Raw genomic sequence first — 21952 nt, 5'->3', positions numbered from 1 at the left:
GGTCAAACATGCAAAAAAGACATCCTATGCGTAGGATGTTATATGTGTGATTTTGCACTCCAAACTTAATTTTGAGCATACCACTGTGATCAGCACCTTAAGGAGAGTCTGTGGTTCAAATTTGGGGCAATTCTGAGCAGTTAGACATCCTACGCGTAGGATGTCTACTACATAATTCTGAAACCAAAATTCTATTGTGACCATACCATGCTGTCATATAGCCTTAGGCAAGCCTCATAGGCAAATTTGGTCCAATTTGGAGTTGATTTGACTTAGGAATTCATCAGAACAGACATCAGGCTTCTGGATCATTTGACCAACCCATAGGTGTCAGAATCAAAAAGTAAAAAGAGCTATGAGCTTAGCACATCAAGGGGAAGCTACAGTGCAAGTTTGAGCTGAAACAGAGCAAAAAGACATCCTACGCGTAGGATGTCTCAAGCTTGATATAGGACTCCAAACCAACCTATGAGCACACCACTGTGATCAGCACATCAAGGAGAAGCTGGGGTGAAAATTTCAAGTCAATCTGAGCAAAAAGACATCCTACGTGTAGGATGTGTCAAGGCCATTTCTAGGTCCAAATGAAATTCTGAGCATGCCATTGTGTTGCTGATCTTAAGGGGAGTCTCTGGACCAAATTTTGTTAAATTCTGAGCATATAGACATACTACGCGTAGGATGTCTCCAGGCCAGTTTTAGGGTCCAACTGTACTTTTAACCACACAGAAGTGTTCACAGTGTCACAGAGATCCCAAATCTTCTTTCAAAATTGAATTTGGACTCATTTTGACCATTCTAAACTGCAATTCACTGTTTTGGCCATAACTTTCACAAACGGTATCGGATCGGAAAAGTTTTTATATCAAAATGTAGCCTGAGAGCGTCTCTACAGATCTTAGAGCAAAACATGAACTAATTGTATGCCTATGGCAACCATTTAGTTCAATATTTGAAAAAAACATCGTTTAAGGTCTCAAAATTCATCCGGAAGTCAGGGGTGTTTGAAAGCGACAATTTGCGAGAATTGTGACGAAACGATTGCGGTTTTGGACATAGTTTTGACTTTTCCCTAACCAAAGAACTAGAACACAGTGGACTAAGTCTACTTAAACCAAGAAAAAGCTCTTAAGCCCAGAAATCATGTCTACCCTAGATTCAAACGCAGCTTACACAAGCTTGGAGATCCCGACGATAGAGGAATATCCTCCCACAATGGATCTTCCAAACTTGCAATTGATAAAGACCCATCTTGTTGAGAGAGTTTGGATGATTGGTCATGAGAGTGAAGGACTATATAGATACATTGACGACAATGAGGTCAATCTTTATAGGTGCTCAGATCCATACCTAGAAGAGATAACGGATTACAAGCTCTTATATGTCTACACATATGGAGACAACTGTCAATGGAGATCTATAGTTGTCGACAAGTATGGACGAGAATACAGAGTTGTAGAAAGCACAAATCCACAGACTGTACTAGAAAGAGGTGGATATTTGGTCAATGAAGGACCACAACTGCCTCCACCAAACACGAGAATTCCTATAGGAGTTCCAAGAAGAGAGCCACCAGGATTCCCTTCAAGAGCGATAACGAGAGAAGGATTGGGAGAGTCTCTGGTTAGACTTGTAGACAATCGACGAGTTAGACCATCCCAAGTCCAGAAATGGGTAAACAAAAAATACTCCGGAGATAAAGATACGAGAGATCACGTAGCGGCTTTTAGAAGAGTGATTAGAGCAGAGGAAGTTTCAGATTTTGCTACACAGTTTACCGGATTTGGATTGACTCTAGAAGATGATGCAGCTACATGGTTCGACTCGGTGGAAAAATGGGATTTTGAGACCCTAGATGAGCTGTTTGAGGAGTTTATTGAAGAATTCTCGCCAAAAGGCATTGCTCACAACACGGTCTCGCAAATCCATAGATTCAAACAGAAAGAGGATGAATCAGTACGCAAAGCATCATTACGTCTCAAGAGATATGTTAAGCTCTGTCCGAGAGCGGAATTACCTATGCAAGCACGACTGATGTTGATCTTTATCCAGGGAATGAGAAATGCGGGCCTTCAGAAGGATCTGCATATGCTAAGGAGGATGACGCTAAACGAGTTGATCAAAGAAGCTCTTTATCTAGTGGATAACTGTGAGGCATACAAAGAAAAGGACTTAAAGAGTCAAGGAGATGACACATCCTCTCAGCACAGTGTTTCACAGATAAGTGAGTCCATTGCCAAGCCAACGGCACCTATTGATCAAGAAAAGCTTATCGACGACTTGGTCAAGAGGTTGATTCCTCTTGTAAGGTCTGATTCGGGAGAGCCAAAGTGGTGTGAAATTGAGAGAAAATGGATGAACCATATGGGGGAAGAGTGCTATTATAGCATGGAAAATGCTAGGGAGAGGTATGTACAACCTGTTCCAAAAGCACCTACTCCACCTAGATACATTACAGGGAATGCGCCAAGACCAGTAGGAGTTTTAAGGCCACAACTTGTTTTAGGACAACAACCTCCGCTGCCAGGTGCTAGAATGCCGGTAGACATGAGATACATGCCAATGATGGAAGCATCAAATAAACCAACGCTAGTACCAGCTACAATGTGGTATAGCAACCAAAGTGAGTACTACCCTTCGGAGCAACAAAATGTGAGAGAAACACATGGAGTGGTGAGGCCGGTACAACCTCCACCTAATGGGTTTAAGCCGAAAGAAAGAAGGTATGAAATGGACGAAAGGACATTGTGATTAATTGCAAATAGCGGCTTATCTAAGTCAAAGCTTGCTTATAGCAAAGAGGAAATGCTAAAAGAATCTCTTCAACCAGAGACAGATTGTCACAAAAGTCGCGACAACCACTTGGTCAAACAATGTCCTCATACGGAGATCACTGAAGTAAATGCCTATTGTCTTGAGTGTGGCATCACTCACTTGATCCCTGATTGCCCGAAAAAACCAAACCAGATCAGGAAAATCACGACAAATGTATTAGGGCTTGTTCAGCTACCTAGTAGCTCACAAAATGAAAATATCGTACCAGTTCAAGTGGTTACGAGAGCACAAGCCCACAAGAAAGCTGATGAGAATCCAGAGCCAAAGAACACGGAAAGTGACACGAGTCCAAAGACAGATGATGGACCAAAGACAAATGCAACTAGTCAGAAAACCAAGAGCAAACGAAATAGTTGGAAAGCTAGAAAGACTAGGATAAAAGCACGCAGGGAACGAGAGCAAAAATCCCTAGCTGAGAAGCTTACCGAAGCTGAGGAGAAGATAAAACAACATGAGGAAAAGGAGGCACCTTCTCTTACACAGATGGTTAAACCTCTAGAAGAACCATCCACGGATGAGAAACCGAGAAGTGCTAGTTCAGGAGGATCGGTGTTGGCAGAGAAGGTTAATGAGACATTAGATGCCCTCTTGAAAGCCTATGATGCGAGGCTCAAAAACAACCAAACCCAAGAACAGAGGTGGATGACATATCCCTATGCGGAATTAGAAAAGCAAAGGTTGGAAATGTGCAGGAAAATGATTCAAACAGCCCAATCTTTACTAGAACCACCAGTTGCAAAACCTAAGGATGTGATCCGCGTCATGCTTACACAAGTAATCCCACCAAACCAGGAACTAAAAGAGCCAGCTTCTAGTCATAAGCACAGACCAAACCTCAAAGACCCAGCAATAGAACCAAGAATAGTATTGAATACCACGGATAACTCATCCGAGGGATTTCACCAAGCTATACCTGAGGATTGTAAAGTTATAGATGGTTTCGATGAATTGTGGAAACAAGTCAGAGAGGCCAATGAAGCCGATGACCTAAGAAGGCGAGTAGACAAGACTGGTGATGAACGAGGAGTGTTTCTACCACCAATAGAGGAATTTGAGATTGAATCTCAAATGAATCTAGACGTGCAATCGTGTTGGGGCGACAAAGGATCTGTACAATCTATGGATAGTCAACCCCATTCGCTAGGAACACTACCGTCCTACATGGGAGAGTACGAGACCAAGTCAGATGTGGTTGCAGTCCCATCACAGAGACTGTCTCCCAACAAGGCCATCGATTCAAAGGGGCTAGTAGATATTCTATCTACCCCAGTCACCTGTACAATAATGTTAGCCGAGTTGCTCAGAATAAGACCAAACATGTGGGCTAATGTGGGTAAATGTCTAGAGAAATTTGGTGTAAAAACCCCAATGACTCAAATCAAGGAAGGCATCAAAGAGCTTGAAATGCCTCAACTAAATACTAGACCAGTTCCATTAAACAGATGGGCGAGTATTACGAGGGAGAAGATGGAAACACCACCCTTCCTGTGGAATTCAATGGTGTAAAAACCATGGCAATCCTTGACAGTGGAGCTGGTGTGGCCATTGCAACCAAAGAGGTTTGGAAAAAATGGGGACAACCTGCCTTGATATCCACATGAATGACCCTACAGCTTGCAGACGGACACAAGGAAAAGCCCCTAGGATTGCTAGAAAAAGTAATTGTTACTTCTTGTGGCATTGAATATGAACACACTTTTGCTGTTGTTGACTTTGGCAAGAGGAACAACTATGAAATCATTCTGGGAAGACCATTCATGCGACAATTGAAAATGGTCCAAGATTGGGGTTATGACCATATATACCTGAGACATATGGAAACCATAACAAAGATAAACTTGAGGGACCATAGCTACAGGGATGTGACGAGAACACCGGTTGAGGAGTTTGATTTCGCCACAGTAGCAGGATCAGAACTTCTAGCTTGGTTAGGTAAGCCTAAAGAACTGTGGATGTGTGGAGCTTCACAATGTGGTAGCTTGAAACGTGAGGAATGTATCCTAGAGCGTGTTATAGAGGATATGGACTATATCCCAGAACCATTTCCTGAAGAAGAGTTAGAGCCTTTTGGATGGGAACACATCTTGGCTACTCTGGACGTGTGCACCATGGAGGATGCTCCCACAACAAAGTTTTGTGATGAAAATGGCTATGATGTCGTTCCTTATTTTGCAGTGAGTGTAATCCAGGAAAACGAAGAGAACCAGACATCAACAAGCTCTCGAAATAAGGATCAAACAAAGAAATGTGGAGAATCAAAAGATGAAGAAGACGACGAGTTCTATGACTCTGTAGAACACTTCGAGCTTCAAGAAGATCAACGACCCAAGAATCAATGTCATTGCTACACGAATAAAGTGCATCAAAAGTGGATTCCAAAGTCCTCAATGAAGACACAACCACCACAAGCATCCTCATACAGGGCTCCTAATAAGGATGCAAAGACTCAGCTAGGAGGAATACGACCAGAGCAACGAGCTAACAATGCTCTAATCAATGGGCTAGAAAAGTCCTCCAAGAAACTACCACCCACGAGCAAACAGATAGTAAATTTCCACTACCAGCCAAAAAATCAAGGGAAAGTACAAGAAGTCAACCTTGCTGAGGATAGTAGCGATAGTGATGAATCTTACGACATCCCCTATCATCAACTCAGACCATCACTATCACCAACCCCTTCAACAACAACCATGACAGGTCAAAAGAACAGGACAACAAGTCAAAGCCAAAAAGCTCGACAAATTTGGATACCAAAAAGCCAGATCAGCCAAAAACAGATATGGATCAAGAAGACAAAGATCTCTAATGACAAATCACAAGATCCAACACCAAAATAAAAAAAAGGAAAGCGTGCACGAATGGGTAAGAATATCACAAAGTCGTAAGCTTTCACAACTCAAGTTTGGGCTCCAAAGAAGTTGATTCAAGCACAAAAAAGTCAGGAATTCATTTGGATTCCAAAACAACCATAGTATCAACTTTCAAAGCCTGAATCCCGTCACCAACCAAGCGTACAAGGGCCGAAGCAAAGACCACTGTCGACTCACACAACAAAAAGGTGGATCCCAAAGAAGTCTCTTCAAACACAAATGAAGCATTTGCAAGTATGGGTTCCCAAACGAGAGCCGGCAACAAAACAGCCAATAATTGCAAAGAAATGGGTCCCAAAGAAGATCAACAAAACTGCTGTCAGTGCATCGCCGCTTGAATTCTTACAATTCTTCCTACGATTACAGTACAGTTAGAAGAGAGCAAGTCGCTTCAATCAAGCAACGATATAGGAGCTTCAAAGACCATTACATTGCTTAGAATAGGAAGCCTCGCCAACAAATGCCAATAAGCAAATTGCTTATACCCACATCTTGCACATCATAAATCTTTTCCATGCATTGACTATGTATGCATAATAGGGCTACATTACAAGGCCTGCATAGGCACAACTTTTTGCCCAAGCACAACACATACCCTTTGCGATACCCTGTCGTAAAGGATGACTCCAAATAGGAAGGGGGGAGGCATTCTGAATGCGGACCTAACATTATGACTATTAGAGGGCAATGTTTTGTGAGATGCATTGAATTTTTGCATTTTATTGTGATAAATTTTTGACGAAATTTAGAGTATATACCCTCATAGTAGAGTTACAGAGGAGTATGGGGACAAAATCCATATATGAGCCCCTAGGGACATGTGTATAGTGTACATAGCATTTAGATTTCTATTTGAACGATTTTTCTTTTGTTAAGTTTTTTTTAAGATTTTCTTTGTTTATTATTAAGAAAAAAAAAATCCATAATCCACATGAAGAAAAGACTGACGAGAGGCCTGAGCACTACAAAGAGAAGAAGGTACAGGGAAACGAGAAAACTTCAAGAAGTATGTCCCAGCAGCCACTACAACAGCCGAAGAACTTGTCACAAAGCAGTGTCAACATGCAATCGACAAGTCATACAAGTCAGAGTCGAGTAGCTAAGCCACAAAATGAGTGAGGTGTTAGTCCCAAAGCTTCAAGTAATATTCTTTGTGGTCTAAGCGTCTTAGCTATTCTAGGTACTGCTCAAGCTGGAAGAGTTGAGCATATTTACGTTGTGTCGCTCATGCTGGTATAGGTGAGCAAAAGAGTCGAAGTCTAAGTACTTAAGTCTGGTGAAGTGAAGGAGAAGGTCCAAAAGACACTCACGTACTGAGCACAGTGAGATACGAGTGGAGAAACTTCTACATCGAAAACCCTTCTTGGAAAGGTGGAAGCTATTGAGACATCTTTTGATGTCACATGTGCTACATTTATTCCTCGAAACACCCATCATCTCCTTCTTTCACATTGCATGCTTTTGTTGACAAATTTCTCATATGCATATAGAGTGGCCCATAATTGGCACTTGCATCAGGTACTCTTTTCGTGTTTCACCTAAGCACTCACCTTTCATGAACATGTACTTCAAATTCAACTGCTCAACTACAATAAGAGCGTATACCAAAGGCATTTTTTTTCCACTGGGTTTTTTTTCCTTTGGTCATCCAGGTTTTATACCCTAATCTGAAGACACCTATCACCATCCTGTTGTTCATATTCCTTCTACATCAACAATAAGGAAATGCTACTCAAATAAATTGACAAATGAATTGGAGCACCAATTTCAGATCATAGCATACTTCTCCTCAATGGCGAGTCGAAGAATGGCCTACAATGACAACGCTGCAGACAACACTAACAACATGATTGCACAAGAACAAAGAAGTCCTCAATGACAAAGAGTAGACATAAGAGTAATCAGAGGATCTTTGTATGGGTTTAGCCATACAATTTCTACAAAATCCTTACAAAGTTGTCATTGGCTCACAAGAACAGAAAGCCAATCACTCAATTCTACAGATTGTAGAAGTTGTTTCTGAGAATCACAAATACTCTGAATTCACAGATTTGCTGGAGCAAGTGATGGATGGAGCTTTCTCTATCCATGATGATAAGAGTCAAGTTTAACGACATTGGGTTCTTTTTGAATTTAGATCTGGCAATAGACCTATAATGACAGAAACAGATGCTGCAGCTCGGAGCGTGGATATGCAAGACATAAAGTTTGTCATCAATTATGATTTTCCTGAATCATGTGAAGACTATGTACATCGGATTGGACGAACAAGACAAGCTACTGCAAAGGCTTTAGTCTATACTTTCTTTCCAACAACAAAACGACAGCAAAGACCACATCGCCATCGACAATCAGGTCATGTCGGGGACAACATAAACGCGGAAGGGGGGAATGTTGACCGCTGGGTCAACAACAGAACATAACTCAAGTTTCGTACCAAAGTCTTATCTTTTGCGAGTTATGAAATGCTGCGGATTATGGCTATAAACGTCATTTGTAATGAGTAGTTATTCTAGTTTCAGAAGCCGGGCTGCAATGGCACTTCCAGATTGTAAATACAAAGCCATTTGACCCTTTCAACCCCATTTTTGGTTAAACCTAAGGTAGCCTTAGTATATAAGGTACCAAGGTCATTTTGTAAAAAGACTTTAATCATAATCAAACTTTAGCGCTGCCGTCTACTGTGTGTGAGAGAGAAAGAGAGTGAGCGTGAGCTTCATCCTCTCGCTACGCCCGGCTCGCTCAACACATTGGAGATCCGACTGCACCATTGCGGTAGGCTCGAGGAGAGCTACGCGACAACGCCAAGCATTCCCCGCGAGACGAAGAGCACACGTCGATGCATCTACGAGCTATTTGTGGCCGTAAGTGTATCAAACGATGTCTGTTTTCTGCGTGCTAGTAGTCTATAGAATCGTGGCGACGTAAGCTACGCATAGGTACTCATAAATTTCAGTTTTGGGCACTTTCAAATTTCAGCTTTGTCATCCTACGCGTTTTCCGCAGATGGGTTTAGAGTGAGGATTTTGAGTGTAGAAGCTTAGGGACAGGTGTATCCTAGTGAGGGGATGGTGTTCCTTAAGTTTCGTAGGAATCTGGCATGATTAGGTGAGTTACCTTCCGTATGTGTGTATGTGGCTAGGTGGTGTAGTTGAGGGTAGTGAGGTTCTTGATTGTGGTTTAGTTGGCCTTCCTGAGTGTTGTATGTGTAGGATGGTCTCAGCCTCACAAGCTAAAGATATTTCCTCTGTGTGCTTATCGTGTCATCTGTGTCCTCGATTGATATTATGTTGATCTAGGTAGTGTTTGCATGCACTTCATGGGTGTGTGAGTCTCTCCCGTCCAACAAGGTTACCACAAATATCCTCTTATTATGACTATCAAACACACGTGCATTTGAAGTGTCATGCGTGTGTGTGATATGCAATGCTTTTTCATCTGGATCATCATGGATATGAGCCTGCACTACATCTTCCTCAAGCATTTTGGGGTCCTAGGTTTTAACATGCTTTTTAACCTCAGGAGTTAACCCATGGATGAACCCACGTACCTATTGGAAGGCGTCTAGACCCTCTAGATTGAGGATGATATGTCATAATAACTAATATCTAATTCTCCTAAATGATTTTCTCATGTTAAACTGATCATTTAATATGGGGAAGTGCCAGGGGAGAGAAAAGCTAGAATATTGGTTAAGTTGGCAGAGTAGGGATGTAAAGGAGGGAAAATAGGGATCCCAAAGAGGGGCCATCTGCAAAAGAGCTATGTGCAACAATGGGCTCCAAAGACCTTAGGGTTCAACCCATTAAGACTTCCAAAATGCTAAGGTTCCAAATTCAAAGGTTGTGTCCAATGGTCAAAAGCTTAGGAAATTTGATGCTTTGTGTGTGTCCCAAAAAGTCTTCCCAAAGTCCTACAAAGGGGGGGCGAGCCCAAGAAGTAGGGGATGAGAGAGAAACTCTCTCTCTCACACACACACACGCTCCCTTTACACAAAGGGAATGACAGACACATGTCAGCTCCCTAGGCGAGATGCCCACAAGGTGTACTCAAATCCTATTGGATGGCCATGGAGGTGGACCAATGAGAATTAGGCTAGATTAAATCTAGTTTATTAATTTTAAAACAGTCAATAAAAGAAACAATAGGAATTAAGCTCTCTAGAAGACTATTGGATAGTCTCCCAAGGGGTCCAATGAGCATTCAATAGCCCAATGGCTTGCTTGATTCCTATTGGCCAGGAGGCAAAGGGGTCCAATGAGAGTTTAGTTGAATTAATTAATTACCTAAAGCTCTCACAAAGGGGAAAAGGGGGACACATGTCAGAAGACTGTCACTTATGCTACTTAACTTTCATTGGCTAAGCTGGGAGAGGTCCAATGAGGTGCTAGCAAGAGCAAATAGCAAGAGGGGTCGACCAAGAGATAGGGGGCTGATTTTTCAAAGGCAATTATCCACACACACACTCACACAAGCTCATGTGTAGAGTAAGAAGACTCTCTCTTTCTTCTCAAGCTTTAATGGAAAGCTTATCACCTACTCCAAGCTTGTGAGAAGGGAGGCCTACACCAATAACTCTTGGCTTTGTGATGCAAATCCAACCAAGATCCAAGATTCAATGCATGCTCATCTCCTCTACCATGCTAATTACTAAGCTAAGGTATGCTAATATGAGTGATTATGTGAGGAGATGTACATCTTTCTTGTAAGACTACTCCTTCTTCCTCTCAATCTACTCACATACCCCGCTAGCTCTCACCATCTTCGAAGGTGTGTGAGGTCTTGGGTCTGAGACCGTGAGGGAATTGATGTTGTGTTTGATAAGTGTTTTGCTTTTTGCTTAAAGTTTCCATCTTCATTGCACTAGCTAGTATTGAAGGAACACAAAGAATTGTATTGTAAAATGTCTCTTGATGGGAGTAGCCATAATACAAATCCTTTTGGAGGGGGAACCGGCTCCATGCAAATCCGGTCCTCAACTGTTGTCAATTGCTTAATTTCTCTCTCTTTTGAAGTATTGTTCATGCTATCTAACTAGGTGTTATACTTTTTGTTGCTCTCTCCACCCAAGTACTCTTGTTATTCTCATTAGGAATCTATTCTAATGAAATGCTCACTATGTTCATGTTAATTATTTCCCTCCAAAGTGAAGTGCAACGGTAGCTTCGTGCTTATGGGATTCTCCAAGCTCCCCACCATGACGAGAGAGCACCTAGGAAGCCTCCTTGCGAGCCTTCCAAAAGAGGTCTCTCTCCGATTCGGGAAGAAGAAGAAGATCCATATGAAGGGCTCAAAAATTTGCTCCTTGATGACTCGTCTCCTTCTCAAAGGAGAATTCAAGAGCCCACAGTGAAGGAACGAGAAAGAAGTGAGTCTCCTGCGACCTCGACGGAGATGGCACCACGAAGACGGCGGCCTAAACGTTCTCCATCACCTCCAAAACGGAGAAGACCATCGTATGCTTCTCCACACCATAATTCAAAGAGGGATGACAAAAAGCAAGAGAAGAAAAAGGTGAGAAAGAGGACACTCTCTTCTCCATCTTCTTCATCCTCTTCCTCTTATGAAAGTGATGGTGAAGACAAAGAAGATCAAGGCAAGAAAAAGGCGAGAAAGAGGTCACCCTCTTCTCCATCTTCCTCAAATTATTCACCTTCTGAAGAAAGTGATGGTGCAACCTTTGAACCATCAAAAAGAAGAGGCCATAGGAAATCCTATGCCGTGTGGAAGAGGTTGTCATATCTCAAGAAGTTCAAAGAGGGAGGGAAGAGCATCTCTTTCCTTACCTACGATGGCACCTTTGGTGCTACGGACAAAGTCTTGGCCTTTATCCAATAGTTTGATGGGGCGTTTGGAGATGAGGGCTTCACGGAGTCCTCTAAGCTACACCATCTAGCTATGCACTTTCAAAAGTCCGCCAGGCGATGGTGGTCTAGCCTACGGGCCAACGATGAAGCTCCAGAACATGGAAAGCTTTAAGAGAAGCAGTTTTTGGACATCGATGCCAAAGACAAAGTACTCACCGAATGGCGAAGCTTGAAGCTCTCTCCCTACGAATCCATTCACAAATATGTAGACAAGTTTTGGGACTTACAACTCAAAGCCATTGTCTTTAAGAAGTTGGATTTTGGAGAGCAAAAGCAACAATTTTGTGCGGGCTTAACTGAAGAAATGGCGGAGTATGTCAACTTCCAAAGGCCACGCACCATATCGGCGATTATACACCATACTATGGTGGCTTCTCGACTCAATTTCCAAACGGGGGCTAAAAGAAATTTTAAGCCCACAGAAAACAAGGGTTCGAACGAGCCTAAGGGGAAGGACAATGCCCAAAAGTCTCCTAAGGGCAACTCCAACAAAGCTAAGGAGAAGGGAGTTTACAAAGGTAAAAACAAACTCTCTCCTGAAGAGCTTGAGCGTTATCGCAAGGATAACCGCTGTTTCAAGTGTGGCGAGCAAGGGCATGCGTACCGCGCTTGTCTCCAAAAGAAGACCGAGCCTCCTAGAGTTATCTTGGTCGAAATTCAAGAGGAGGAAACTCACCACAAAGAATCTCCTCTATGCCATGCTTGGGGAAAGGTAAGAGAACATGATGCATTTATTCTCTTTGACCCTGGTTCTACTCACAATTTCATATCCACAGAGTTGGCCACCAAGCTAGGCATACAAGCTTATGAGATGGGAGATGTCCTACCCACAGACGGTGCTTTCAAGGGTCAAGAAGCTTCAGTCACTCCCTTAATCAGGAAATTGAGGCTCCATGTCCAAAGCTATGTGGACAAAGAGGACTTCTTTCTCTCTCCTCTCAAGCATGGGGATGCAATCCTAGGGGCACCATGGTTTGATCGCATGGCTGCCAATGTTAAATTCCGTGAAAGGAGAATCTCCTTTAGGTTCAGGGAAAAACATATGTACATAGATGCTAAGGAAATGGGTAACACCATACCCATTGTACATACGCAAGCTTTCAATAAGTCAATAAAGAGCTCTATTTCCATGCAAATGAATTTTTTTAAAGACTTTCAAAATTAACCTAATGTTTTAGCAAAAGAAAATATACACAATCAAAAGGAATTAGAGTTATCCAATTATCTCAAGGGGTTTCAAGATGTCTTTATTGACGACATCCCTTGTGAGCTACCTCTTAAACAAGGCAATGATGACCATGCAATTGAACTTCTTCCAGGAAGTTCACCGCCTAACAAACCTCCTAATAGAGAGTATGAAGCTCAACAAGAGGAGATTATGTGGCAAGTGCATGAGTTAGTTGAGAAGGGCATGGTTAGGCCTAGCTCATCTCCATTTTGTTCTCTTGTGCTATTATGCAAAAGAAAGACGGCACATATCGTATGTGTGTCGACTATAGAGCACTAAATAGGATCACTATCAAAAATAAGTTTCCCGTTCCACAGGTAGAAGACCTATTTGATAAGCTACAAGGGTCCACCTACTTCAGTAGGATTGACCTAAAAAGTGGCTATCATCAAATAAGGATAGTTGATCAAGACATTGTAAAGACTGCGTTTCGCACTACGTTTGGTCTTTACAAATACATTGTCATGCCTTTTGGCTTGACCAATGCACCAGCCACATTCAACTGCTTGACGGAGAAGCTATTCAGGCCTCACTGAACCTTTACTGGAGTGTTCTTTGATGATATCATCATCTACTCTAATTCATTAGATGAACACAAGCAACACCTCCACGTAATATTTCAAGTTTTAAGAGAGAATAAACTTTATATTAATAAAAAAAAAGTGAATTTTTCTTACAAGAGATTTAGTATTTACGTCACATTATCTCTCAAGATGGCATCCAAATGGATCCATCATAGTTAGAGGCAATAAAAGGATGGCCTAAACCAAGGAGTCTTAATGAACTAAGAAGCTTTATAGGTATGTGTCCATTCTATAGATGCTTCATAAAAAAGTTCTCACTTATAGCAGAACCATTACATGACCTAACAAAGAAAAATGTTAGGTACACATGGTCTACCAAGGAGAACAATGCTTTCAAAAAGCTTAAAGAAAAGCTTATCTCTCAACGCTTACACTACCGCATCTCTCAAAGCCATTTGAGGTCCAATGTGATGCTTGTGGTGATTGCCTTGGAGCTGTTTTGCTCCAAGAAGGGCACGCCATAGGCTATGAAAGTCGAAGGCTCGACCCTGTTGAGCAAGCTCTAGGCATGTATGAAAAGGAACTCCTCACAGTTCTACGTGCCTTAGACTCATGGAAGCACTATTTATTGGGGACTCCTTTCATTCTGTGAACGGATCACCAAAGTATTAAGTACTTCATGACGCAGACCAAGCTCTCCGACAAACAAAAGAGGTGGGAAAATTTCCTTTCGCAATTTCATTTTCATATTGCTCACATTGCTGGCAAGCATAATCAAGTAGACGATGCACTCTCAAGACGGCGGAGAGTGAATGCGGTTTCCATAGCAACTCACAATGATCTATCTTCTATGATAGATGAGTATGTTATTGATCCCGATTTTAGAGATGTGATTTCAGCACTTGCACTAGGGAAGAAAGAGGAACCATTTACTTTACAAGATGGTTATCTTCTCTATGGCAATAGACTATGCGTTATTAACTCACTCCTTGAGAAAGGAATGTATGAATCTCATGCTCCTCATTATGCGGGGCATAGAGGGATTCAGTCTACCCTAAAGGGGATCGAAACGTATTTCTATTTGCCTACCATGAAAGCAAACATACAAGAGTATGTTTCTAAATGTGTGGGATGCCAAAAGAGGAAATTTGATAGAGGAAAGCAACCTGGATTGATTCAAACTTTGCCAATCCCTAATTCACCATGGGAGAGCATATCCATGGATTTTATCTTTGGATTACCTAAATCTATCCATGGGAATACGGGAATATGGATGATAGTAGACAGGTTCAGTAAACAAGCTCATTTTATACCTGTCAAAAAGACTATCAAAACCCATCAAATGGCAACCCTCTTCATATCACAAATCTTCAAGTACCATGTCTTTCCAATGTCCCTAGTGTCGGATAGAGATCCTAGAATGATCAGTAATTTCTAAAAGGGTCTCTTTGAGAATTTAGGAACAAGGCTAAACTTCTCTTTGGCCTATCACGCGCAAACGGATGGCCAAAGTGAAATAGCTAACCTAACAATCCTTGATCTACTAAAAGCCTATGTAACGAAAGTAGATCAAAGATCCCAATGGGAGAAGTACTTACCCTTAGTGGAGTATGCCTACAATAACACTGTACACACTTCCACGCGGGCTTCCACGGGAGAAGCACCTTTCGAGGTAATTGAGGGAAGATCAAAAAGTCCCCTGCTACTTAAGGTACACGGGAAGATCTTCGCTGCATATGAGTATAGCCGCGACCCACAAGAATCTTTTCAAAAGATTAAGGATGCTATCTCTATCTCATTTGGTGAAAGTAGATGAAGTCCATCTCCTTCTCCAAGCTTGTTGAGAAGTGATAGCCTTCACCAACACCCTTGGCTATGGAATGCAAATCCAACCAAGAGCCATGCTTCAATCCTTAAGCTTGCCATCTTCTCCATCTTCATTACTATGCTATTATGTATGCTAGCAAGAAGAGTGATGATAAGTGAAGAACTATTTCTTTGTCCTATGGAATGTTTCTGCTTCCTCCTCCCTACCCTCATTCCCTGCTAGCTCTCTCCACCTTCGAAGGTGTTTGAGGCCTTAGGACTGAGGCTTGGGATAGTTAATGCTTTATTCAAAGTTTATGCTTTGCTCGTGATGCATAAAGCTTTCCATCTTCATTGCATCACCTAGGTCACAAGGAACACAAAGATTGTATTATACCAAGTCTCTCTTGATGGGAGAAACTATAATACAAATGCCTATTGGAGGGAGGACTGGCCCCACATAAATCTGGTCCTCAACTGTTATCATGTTGTCTAAACTCTCTCTCTTGTAAAAAGTATTGTTCATGCCAAATTAACTAAGTACCATGTTTATGTTGCTACCGTCAATTAAGTTCACCCGCTATGCTCACAAAGTAATCTCATAAAAGTGCTTTATCTAATTTCCTAATTCCGCTACTCTCAAAGTTCATAGGCCATTTCCATTACACTGACCAAGTATTTCATATACTTAATACTTTAAAAACATCATATGCATATGCACATACAAATTATATGGTGTTCATAAGGCCGGGTTAACGACCTGAACTCCACATTTATGCAAAAACAAATGCTTCTAACAAACAACACCCTATAGCCGTGTTATTGATCTAGTGCCACTTAAATCTAAAGAGTAATAATAAGTTTGCATACGAGCATTATATGGTTGCGTTACCGACCGATGTCCATATGTTCTTTTGGCAAGGGGAAGGGAAGTTGAATCACCATAAGGATACCAATATCGCTGCATTTTCGATGAGGGTTGGCACGAAGAGTAAAGGGACATGCCATGCTCTCAAGACAGGATCAATCCACAAAGGGGAGCAAGCCCAAAACTTTGTGGAAAGCTTCAAACTTCTCATGAGACAATGCCTTTGTGAAAAAATCTGCAAGGTTGTCTTGTGTTGGCACATAAGTCAAGATGATCTCTCCTGCTGAGAGCCTCTCCCTGACATAGTGGTAATGCACCTCAATGTGCTTTGTGTGAGCATGAAAATTTGGGTTCCTCGCAACTGCCTATGCGCTTTGACTGTCAGTGTAGATGATGTTGGCAATGTCTTGCCCAACACCCAAATCAACCATAAGGCATTTCAGCCATACATACTCAATCGTAGCTGTGAAGAGTGCCCTGTACTCAGCCTCACACTTGGAAGTGTCCATAGTGGGTTGCTTCTCACTCAACCACGAAATACATGAACTGCCAAGCATGAAACAAAGACCACTTGTGGACACTCACGTATCATAACAACCAGCCTAATACGAGTTCAAAAAAGCATGTAAATCTGGCTGCAATGATCCCCCCTTGGGATAAAACAAGCCAAGATGTAAAGTGCCACTCAAGTAGCAAAAAATCCTCTTGACTGCCTGCCAATGCTTAGACCCTAGGCTATGCATGAATCTGTTGACCTGTGAGACTGCAAACTAAATATTTGGCCTCGTGTTGCATTCATAGATTAGGCAGCCAACATCAATTTGGTAAAGAGTGACATCAGTAGGATCACCAGCATCATGTAGACTCAACTTCAAACCTATTTCCATGGGAGTGGTAATAGGTTTGCAATTCTCAAGTCCAAACTTACATAGCAATGTCTCTATGTAACTTTTCTGACACAAGGCAATACCACCATCACACTGCTTAAACTTGTATGACCAAGTAATGATGCAACAGTCCCAAATATTTCATGTTGAAAGTAGCATTCAAATCAACCTTAAATTCAGCAATATGTGCCTCATTAGGACCATCAACAAATCATCCACGTAAAGAACAACAATGAGAAGTACATCTCCCTCACGCTTGACATACAATGTGCTTTTTGTTGGACTGTTACAAAAGCCTTGTTTGACCAAATGAGTGTCAGCTTTCTCATACCAAGAACGAGGAGACTGCTTCAACTCATATAAAGCCTTCTTACATCTGCATACTTTGTCCACTTGTCCTTTCTTGACAAAACCGCGAGGCTACACTACATAGAATTCCTAAAAAATGTTACCATTCAAGAAAGCAGTAACAATATCGGATTGATGTACATCCCAACCAAAATGAGCCGCCAATGTACATAGAAAACGAACAATAGTCATACAACAAGTGGGAGCAAAAGTTTCTTCATAATCTACGCCTTTTTGTTGCACATAACCTTTTGCAACAAGTCGAGCCTTATGGCGATCAACCTCACCATCCGGCTTGCGTTTCAACTTGTAAAATCACTTTGTACCAATGGCCTTTTTTCCATGAGGCAAATCACATAAAGTCTATGTGTCATATTCTATAAGTGCATCATATTCTGATTGCATGGTAGCCATCCAATTTTTTGAATTCTGTGCTTCATCAAAAGATAGAGGTTCCTCTATATCACATAAGCTAGACACAGCCAAAGCATAACAATCTGATGCATAAGAGGCATGGAGAGAACCTGAACAAGTATGACTAGACAAAGGTGCATCCAATTTACTGTCACGCAAAGTGTGCACCATCCATTTTGGCATACCTCTAGCGTGCTCATTTTCATCCCTTTCCTTATCAAGTACATCATGTATATCTGCATCAGTAATAGGCTGATCTGTAACATTTTTCAGAGACCCCCATAGGCTGTACATTTGCCTCATTGGAATTTACATTTGAACTTCCACCACTAAAAAGAGGCAAAAAGGTGTCATAAGTGTCCTGCGAGCTGACATTATTGTCTCTAGTGCATGACAACAAGGGCTGAACAGAGTCTTCCACAAACACAACATCCTGTGAGACCAAGATACGCTTTGTTTGCGGATGATACAACCTATAAACTTTGATTTCAACACTATAACCAACAAAAATACATTTGAGAGCCTTATCATCCAATTTTTTGCGTTGTGTTTGTGGCACCAAAGCATATGCCAGACAACCAAAAACACGCATGTGCTCAATAGAAGGCTTTCTATCATGCCATGCTTCATATGGAGTAATATAATACAAGGCTTTTGTAGGACACTTGTTTAGTACATAAGTGGCACACATGATGGCCTCAAGCCAAAAAGAATGCGGCAAAGCTTGACTTTTGACCATACATCATGCCATTTCTGTAAGTGACCTGTTTTTCCTCTCAGCAACACCATTTTGCTGAGGCGTATAAGGCACTGTACATTGGTATTTTATCCCATGACTAGCCGAAATGCATTAAATTCATGAGACATACACTCTCCCCCTCGATCGGAACAGAGGGTGTCCATAATACATTTCGAGACGTTTTCAACCATAGCCAAAAATTGTTTGAAGCACATAAAAACTTCGGACTTGACTTTAAGCGAAAATACCCATGCATGCCTAGAGTAATCATCAATGAAAGTCACCAAGTAAAGGTAACTTCCCAAGCACGGAGTTTGCATGAGCCCACAAACATCACTATGCACAAGGTGCAACCTGCATGTGGCCCTAATTGAACCATCTTTTGGAAACTTAGAATGCTGCATCTTACCCAAAATACAGCCTTCACAAACATGTTTGACAGGTGCTTCAAGAGGCGGCAAAGAAGCAACCATATCAGATATCTGCAAATGCAGCAACTGCAAAATTCATATGCCCAAAACCTGCATGCCAAAGTTTTGCATCTGAAATAGACTCCACCATTGCATTTGCAAGATTTTGTCCACACTTGTCATACATAGTGAGCTTATATAGCCCACGACATAATATGCCAGATGCAACAATTTCATCACCAAAATTGAGATCATGTACTGTACATTTGTCATCCACAAACTTGACTACAAGTCCAAGTCTAGCAAGGGTTGATATAGACAAAAGATTCTTCTTGATCCTAGGTACATAAAGCGCAACAACAAGTGTGAAAGAATTGCCATTTGCAGTGTAAGCACAATCTTTCCAAATCCCTGAACCGGATAAGAGGCATTGTTGGCACAAGTGACTAAATTCCCATAAGAGATAGACTCGAGAGAGGTGAACAAATCACGATGTAAGGTAATGTGCTTTGTAGCACCACTGTCAAAATACCACACATGTGAATCTGCACTGCAACTTATATGCATGCATCATGGACATCAGGATTATAGGTACATTCTTCACTAAAAGCCCATTCTGCATCAACATCAGCATCATAGTCTCCTTTCACAGAAGACTCAATAACAGCTTCATTTGTAGTGGATTTAACATTTGTAGTGGAACCACCCTCTTTCTTCTTAGCCTCTTTGGCCTTCAACTTAGGACACTGCTTGATCAAGTGATCATTAGCTTTACAATAATGGCAACGCATTTTCTTCTTGCCCTTATCACCAGAATTTCCATACGCATTGCTGCCAGTAGAAGCATTAGGAACGTGTGATTTTCCACTCGTAGAAGAACCATAAGAAGTGGATGCATTGCTGTTACCACCCTTTCTTTGAGCAGCAATAAAAGCATCTTTCAATTGCACGCTGTCTAGTCCTGTTTTTTCTAGAAAGTGACTCTTGCAATAGCAATGTGCATAATGCATCAAACTTGACAACTTCAGGATTTCCTTGGGTCATAAGTCTCCAAGTACTAGCAAAAATATGGTAAGAATCTGACAAGGCATCAAGAACAATCTGCACAAGGGAATTGTCTGAAATGACTTCACCTGCTCATTGATACCAGCAAGGAAAGTGTCCATATCATCTTCCTCATGCATAATCTTCGATTCCAGCTCTTTACAAAGCAATGCAATTTTAGCCTCATTGCGACGAGATTGCGACTTGCATAAAGACCAGCCATAATATCCCAAGCCTGCTTGGCAGGTTTCGCTGAACAAATGTGCGGAGTAATAGTGCGCTTCACAGACAACGTAATCAATGCATGAGCCATCACATCTTTTACATCCCAACGAGCTTGCTCAGGTGTAGGCAAAACAACTCTAACAACAACAATCTTTGCAACAAGACTTGCAACATCCCCTACATCCTCAGAACCAAGACGTACATCAATGCCGTGCACAATATTCCATACGCCCTTTGACACATGTTGCATCATATAATCCCACATAGGATAATTGTCCCCATCAAATTTGTCCTTAGCAGCAAACATCTTGAACACATATGTGTTGTTGTCAGCCATGGTAAATGCTGCACTTGATGTGAAAACTGGCCGAAAAAAGGAGCAACGAAGCGGGAACAACATGTGATATATAGGACAAGCCATAGAATACTGTAAGGGACCTGTTATGCAGAAAACGACACTAACAAAAATTATGCACAAAATGACAAAATAGCTTGTGCAGTACTGCCTGTAGTGGAAACGGAGGCCGAAATGAGCCCGAATCTGCAAACACTCGCCAAAGCTCATTGAAATAGGAGAAAGTGAGCAGGCATGTGCTGGAGCACCAATTGTTGGAATTAGGGTTGCATGAAAACACACACATCTTGGAGAAGACGAAGGAAGCTCAAGGCACACACCAGAGAGTATATTACTTAGTGTGCTATGGAAAGATAGATAGCCCTAGAGTGATGGGTGTATATACAATGCACGGGGAAAAAAACCTCCTAAAGAGGGAAAAAACGCCCCGGCGGTCCTAGTGTGTACACACACATCAGTACCACACGTATATGGTAACAATAAATCAAAGTGACATATTCATTAAAGATCTCACTAGCATTGTTTGAGAGAAAGAGTGCATATTGTGTGCCAAAGGCCAGTACGAGTTGTTGATGCCTACAGGGATAAGAGAACTGAAACCTCCCCCCCCCCCAAGATCAGGACGATGCTTGGCAATATGAAAGTGTGTTGCAGAGACTTGAAAGAAGATCTCCCTCCCACTTGCGATATGGCAAAAATAGAGATGTGGGATAAACAATGGGAGGAGCAAAAAATAAAGATGAAGCGGGTTAAAGCTCAAGACCAGTCCACCTTACCCAAGTGACTGAGGCGAACCAAAATTTTCAATGTCCACCATTAATTTAACATTGACACTTTGCGTTCAAATAACTAGGATAACTAATCACATTCTTTTTCACTCTGCAAATTAATGTATAACAGATAAAACACAAACATTTATGACTTAGTAGTAGGTGACCACACTTGGATCCGTATGTGCATTACATGCCACAAACTTTCCTAGGTATGATTTCCACTAAACTCGAGCAATTATCTCCCATTCATAACTTTCTTTAAAGTCAATCTCAAGTGAATAGCCCAATACATTCCTAGTTAATTAATTGTCTTTAGGTATTTGTTTTACTTATTTGACGTGATTTTGGGTAGGGCAATTTGTTGAGGGGGTTATTTAAGGCCCACTCTAATGTAGAAGTGCACCTTGAGCCCCCATTGTAAACACACATCAATTCATTGCCAAATGGTTGCTTCAACTCTCTCTCTCTCTCTCTCTCTCTCTCTCTCTCTCTCTCTCTCTCTCTCTCTCTCGCATTCTCTCTTAACTCTACACTTCCGCATCGTCAACTTTGACATGGTATTAGATCAGATGGATCTTTGATCCTTGGAGAAGCCGCACACATTGAGCGGAGAAGCTTTGTGCTTGCGGAGTAGAAATGCCCAATGAATAACATTTTAGAATGCTAGCATTTTTCAAGGATCTCATTGGCGGCAAAGAACACTCTTTTTTGGGCGATTTGAAACAGTCATAAGGCGGCAGCCTTGGTGCAATTTCTAAT

The sequence above is a fragment of the Adiantum capillus-veneris genome, chromosome 1, assembly GCF_014529385.1.
Source record: "Adiantum capillus-veneris isolate H3 chromosome 1, ASM1452938v2, whole genome shotgun sequence".
NCBI lineage: Eukaryota > Viridiplantae > Streptophyta > Polypodiopsida > Polypodiales > Pteridaceae > Adiantum > Adiantum capillus-veneris.
The sequence above is the reverse complement of the archived record's forward strand: the minus strand, read 5'-3'. Positions refer to the sequence as shown.